Raw genomic sequence first — 6,777 nt, forward strand, 5'->3', positions numbered from 1 at the left:
TACGTTTTAACTTAACCGCTCACGCGATGCGCTCTTCCTACCGCAAAATGGCGGCTCTTTGGTTTCGCAAATTAGAAAAGCATTCAGTTTAAATACAAGTTTTTATAAATAAAAATTATTATTCTGCATTGCTAAATAAATACCCTCCGTACTACAACAAAAACATCTCAAATAAAATGCAGTAATACACCGCAAATCCTGCACTTAAAAAGCACTAATGAAATTTTTGGTGTACTTGGATAAATATGATAATATTCCATTTGAGGTATTCTAACTTTGACCATGAAATTACTCCTTAAAGTATAGTTTAAAAACATTTATATTCAGGGCAAACTTAAAAAACGCTACTTACGGTATGTTTTCAATAAATAAACACCGCAATCACTAGCCCAAACAATAACACTCACGATTGTCGTGACGTATTTTTGAAGTTCTTTATTTTTTTTAATGACAGACTCAGGCATTAAAAACTTTATGGTTTGCTACAGTAGTTACCGAAATAGCAATTAATATTAGGTCTTTTACCTGTTATAACTGCGATATCCGATAAATCGGTATAAAATCATCACCGGCACCTCTAGGTGTGGTATGCGTCTACGGCTGGATGTATCGCGTGAGCGGTTAAATGGGCGTTCCGAACACGCGGGTGAGTGTGGCTCGAATTTGGTATCCGCAGCAACCACGCAGCGACAGAGCGGAGGCCGCGCGGCGTGATAGGAAATTGTATCGAATAAATGCACCCTCACCCTTCATAACCGAAGCGCAGTAATGCTTGGTGGCAGAAATAGGTAAGGTAGCAGAGTATTTCCCTAGAAGAACTCTTTCACAAGGAGCCCTACTGCCACTGCCAATACTATGAATACGTTTTCATTTCATAATACACGACGCGTATTTTAAAGTATTTTTATTGTTACAAATAATATTATATGGTTTCCTAAGTCTGATACGTTCATTTTGATAGTTGCGGCGGTTGAATTCTTCAGAGGAATTTAAATGTTGTTGCCTAGTAAATAGAATTCAGATTCGCCATTAATGTACGTGAAAGCGTGGTAAGTGGGTGTTTAGGGTGCTAATGAAATCCCTCACATGAGGCCAGTCAACTTATGTGTCAGGGTGACGGGCGCATTACCAGTGCCTCTCAGATCTTTGCGATTTAAAGTTCTGAGTATCACTGCATCTTCTATAGACAGGAGTGTCGCTTATCACCAGGCGCACGACTAGTTTATCCCGTCACTTGGTATTATAACAAAAAACATAAATGTTTCATTAGTAAGAAACAATTTACTATATTACAGTAAGGATCGACATGCCATTAAAATCACATAGTTCGTTTATTTAAGGTATCGTCTGAACCGTAAAAAACACAATATTGAATCCTAAGAGTAGCGTGGGATTCAATGTAGATCCCGAGATGGTAATAATTTGACTCCTGAGTAAAATTCTTGACTTTTTGTTCCCCCGGAAAAAGAACAGTCACCGGTAAAATTTATTATCCTCTAAATTTTACCGGTGGCTGTTCTTTTTAAATATTTATTGTCGAACATTCCACTTAACACTGAGCCCCGGTTATTGTCTAGGGAATAAATATATAATATTTTACGCAATCATTGTATTATGAGGGTTTTTAAAGTCGAGTACCGTGTTTAGGTCACGAGGCTTTGCCATGTGGCCTAAGTCTGTTACTTAGGCCACATGGCCTATGAGATTTTAAGACCCAATTATGTAATATTTGCATAATTACAATACTTTTTGTACGAGTAAATTAAAATAATAATGTATTTTGTTAACAAATCACGACAACAAACTAATAATAATAATAATAATAACGCACACACTCAACATAGCCCCGCACTAGGGAAACCCTGTGTCGCGGGTGCCATGGACACACACATAGACAACCACAAATTACACCCAAACTCACGAGAGAAATAAATGTAGGTCATACAAATATTTCGCCCGGCCCGGGAATCGAACCTGGGACCTCTGCGTGGCAGCCCGGCATGGTAACCGTTCGGCCACGGAGGCAGTTAAACAAACTGCAACGAAAACCAAATAAACGCTACAAAACAAAAAGATATATTAGAACGTAACTAAAAGAGATTTAATATTTAAGCCAAATCCCCGTCACCATAAAACAATGTACTGCCTGTATATAAAAATAATACTACTTTTTTAATCCCTTGACGAGAATGTACCGAATGTATAATGAATTAATAGCATCAGAATCAGGAGGTCTCATTGATGTTTTTGGCAACAACATCTTCGCCTCGTCTTCTCATTAATCATCATTGGTATTTATGTTTCCACTAGTTTTTAAGCTTTTATATGTTATTTGATTTTTATCTACAACATATGTTTAAGAAACTGTTTGCTTACTTTTTAATAGTAATGTTTACGAGCTGAATGATCATGCTGTATGTACATATGTTAGGTTTACATCCTAGATTAAAATCATAAATTGTAACATTTATTGGAGTACTATTGAATGTAAACTGTTTTGTGCATCAAATAAATAAATAGAAGTGTCTTTGATTGGAGAAGTATCGCTTATATATTAACCAATCAAGAGGTGCAGTAAAGCGTTTGGGTAGCGTCATATTTGATATTGTATTGACATAGTTCTTTTAGTTAGTAATTGAGAACGGGAAAATGAGACTTTCGAGACTATTTCAAAAGTAGGTTTCCATACTTGGCATTCAATACGTTAGATATTAATAAAATTATTTATCATTTATTAAAATTATTTATGAAAGTTTTTATTTTGACCTAGTTTTATCACTATCGTTCTGCAATCTCCACAGATAGTACTAAGGTCCATACCAGAATAAAAAATATGTTGGTAGTAGATTTTTAACTGACTTCAAAAAAAAGATTTTTTTGTATATACATACAAAATACATATTTTACGCGATAGCTCCGATATTTGTGAACCGATTTTCATGATTCTTTTTTGTTGGAAAGAAGGTACCTCCATAGTGGTCCCATTTAATTTTGAAGAAAATCATCCGCCTCTAAGGGTGGCTGCTCACGCATGAAGATTGATTTTTATAAATAGCGCCTAAATTTTATTATAAGGAGCAATTATTTTAATAGTTCATTTTGCTATTCTCCGATTCAAGGCGTTTTTCTCTCTCAATATACTTTGAGTAATGAGAACCGATTTTTATCATCTCTTGTGTCAAGTCCCGTGTAGTGGCGAACTAGGGGATGAATCCGGGTTTGCGCACTTTGCGGTAACCGATTTCAATAAAACTTGGTAATTATATAATTACATATGTAATTCCACGTACTTTTGAGGTTGGTTCTTTTAGTTCTTTGTACTGAGATTATTTAACACTTTTTTAAAGTGAATTAATTATCAAAATATTCCTGAGATTTAACACGCCAATGTCGAGTTTCGACAATGCCAAAAAAACGAAACTTACGAGGAATTTTCGAAACTGAGACTCTCGGAATGAAAGACATAATCTTCTCCTTCAGCCAACTCAGGCTTCGGACTCAGGATGCTCGGACTGAGGAAAATTTGTTTAGGTGGGGATTTTCACATGATGCTAACTGAGGCTCTAATTTCGTTCTCCGTCAGCTATTTGTCCGGAACAATTGCTAGCAAATAAGCAATGCTCGACCTAATTAAAGGACAATGTCTAGTATAGAGCGTCATTCGCATCATACGTCGTCTTATTTGGATACTTATGATACAAGTAAGCAATTTTACTTAGTTTAGGTATCACCTAGATTAACTGGCACCACTAACCTTCATACAATAATATCACTGTTTGCGATAATCTGGCGCATATATAAAGGTTTTTTAACCTTCCAGCGGTCGCGCGGGGTCTCAGAGACCGCAGCGACATTATTTTAGTCATTTTACAAATACTATAAACAATAAACGGTTGCACGACCGTGATATCTTCGAGGGGGTGAGGTACCCTTAGTAGCCCTGTGATATTCGTCGCAAACGCACGTGTATCTTTATTTGAGATTGCGGTCTCAGATTCTGCGCGCGACCGGTCGTGATCCAGAAAAATTCTTTTTTTTTCTAAATTTAAATTCGTATTTCATGTTATTTGTACTATATTACTTACTAAACTACATTATTTTATGTAATATGTATTAAATTATTCATTATTTCACTATTTGTTGTAGACACAACATGAGTTACAAAGAATCAGAATGTCTTGCAGAGGAGGCGGAAACAGAAGATGAATATTTTGATGATGTCAAACCATTTCTACTGATAATGTGCAGGTTATCGTACTACCTGCTCCTTAAAAAACTTATAAGTTTTTTATTTTGTTTTCCTTTTTTATTTTATAAGAATTGAGATATTACGTAGAACATCATGAAAAAAAACATTAATGTGATTTTAGAGTTTCTACAATATTGTGCAATTGATGACAATATTGATTGATCTCGATAATAATCTATTATAGTGTTATATTTATGAACGATTAAGATGAAAAATTTCATCTTATTTTGTTATTTTGTTGATTTTTGACGTTGTTTGTGTCATATGACTAAAATTTTGAATTTTTATAGGCTGTTCAACTAATAAGTACAAATTTAAAAAATAATAAGTAAATAATGTTAACTTATTTTCATTTAAATAGACGAAATTTTTTATCATGTGCTACACAACGTCATGAAAATATTCAATTGTCTTCTTAAACTGAATGCGTAAAATTACAGTCTCACAGACCGCTCGCGACTGCTTATGTTCTGGGAAAGGGTGCGACCACTGGAAGGTTAATAAGATTCATGTATTTAGGTTAATTTTTTCTACAAAATAAATTTATCTTTATCTTTATTTGACAGTAATGGTTTCGGACGGATATAGGAAGGGGAACGAGAGTACAGGACCTAGATTTTTTGTGTGGTGCGATTTAAACAATGGATTTAATGGGGCTACTAGTGATGCGGTTTGCGTGACTGAGTTCTGGGCCTCAATAGTATAGTATATACCATCAATACGATAAGAAGATACATACGTCAACCTAAAAAGAAATTAAAGATTGACTGCATTCATTCATGCGAGATGGTTTAACATGAGAAGAAGGGTACGTTGTCGCTACGTAGAGAAAACTTTTCTTATCAACCCATGACGGGTAACACAATGGGAAAACTTTTTGCCTTAGCGAAAGATTTCTACATAGATGAATTAGTAGAAAAGTGTAAAGCACAATCATTTCATGTTCACAGACTGGACTGTTGTGTTCAACCAAAATACTGGTTTTTTCGGCTTTTATTACTCTAAGCGACACCTGTGCGAGATTCATGAAGCTTCTCACTCTGCCGGTACCTTTACAGTTACCAGAGTCTGATGTGAGATGCCGTTGTATAAATTGTAATATTGATCTTTATTGATTATGATGCTATTAATTTATTTTCTGTGAAATTTATCCAGTATTTTTTAAAATTATTAATTCAAATATCGAACACAAAGAAAAAATCCTTTTTCTTGCTGCCCAGAACTGAAGATGTGTGCCATCGTAGTGAAAGAATTTGCCAAACGGCGTAAAGTTCTCACTAAAGTTTTCCTTCCGCATACCAATCCGTGATATGCCAAAGCCGCATAGATCGCCAGTGAATTAAAAAATAATTGTGTGTGACGTTAACATTCGAACAGAAAAATCCACATCCGCATCATTTATCATTTCTAATTCCTCCCAGTGTTTTGTCGAAATTTATCGGTCAATTTTTAAATTAAAACGCGTGCGTTCCTCAACTCGACATTGGCGAAATCATAGATTACTTCGATGGGGCCGTAACATTCAAAAGAAGAAGAAGAACATTTTTAATTAACTACCCAAATCTCCGCCCAGCATTAAGCTGTATACTCAAGTTTTTACATGGTGGCTTATCGGTGGTCGCATGTGAAGAGGTGAAGCAGCATGAGCCCTTCGACGTTTCGGTTATAAAGGTTGGTGGTAGCACGGTTTCCTTTCCTTTTACTTGCGAGCTCATCTTTCCAGCAGCTGTCCACGAGCTGTCGAAGGTTTTTAGAAAGTTTTTTCATGTGTAGCGTCACCAGACATATTATTGTTATCTTGTAAATGTAGGTGGCATCGAGTATATAGCCAGAAATAGAGACGAAATAAGGGCCATGCATTCTTGGTAACTCATCAGTGATGCATCACTTATAAATATCAACTCTCGTTTGCACTGAAATGTAGACAGCCGCCAACAACTGACCTGTGTGTACGTCTTTGTATACTCCAAAAATATTCTGTATTTATTGTAATAAAAATAATATCTTTAACAATAGTATGCTGTCCCATTCCCTGGAGTGGAGAAAAATAGCAAAACATCTAATTATAGAACAAACGGAATCAAATTTTATCGGTAGTTAAATATTAAATATGTAATTTTGCAATTTTCGTCCATTATAGCAAAGCTCAAGTTAACTGGTCGATTTGTAGTGAAACAATTGACGACACCCGTCAATTGTTTCGAATTCGGGCTGGTCAATCGGAGCGCAGCTGTCACAGTAATAATATGGCAGAATAGTTTTCAAACCAATTAAATGACATTTCGTCTCTTTTACTGATAATATACTCGATGGTAAGTGGATGTATAACAGAATACACTGAAAACGCCTAATTTTCAACAGAAACTATATCCCGACAGAAACATAATAAGAGGGTAATAATTTACGGAAAGTTCTGCACGAACGCCATAACGACATTTGCTAGTTATTTATGAAACAATCCATAAAACATTTGCACTATACACGCGTGTGTTAATTTGCTTACGAATTTGTTTATTACCCAAGTGTTT

This window comes from Hyposmocoma kahamanoa, unplaced genomic scaffold (genome assembly GCF_003589595.1).
Source record: "Hyposmocoma kahamanoa isolate Upper Pololo Valley unplaced genomic scaffold, ASM358959v1 78, whole genome shotgun sequence".
Taxonomy (NCBI): Eukaryota; Metazoa; Arthropoda; class Insecta; order Lepidoptera; family Cosmopterigidae; genus Hyposmocoma; species Hyposmocoma kahamanoa.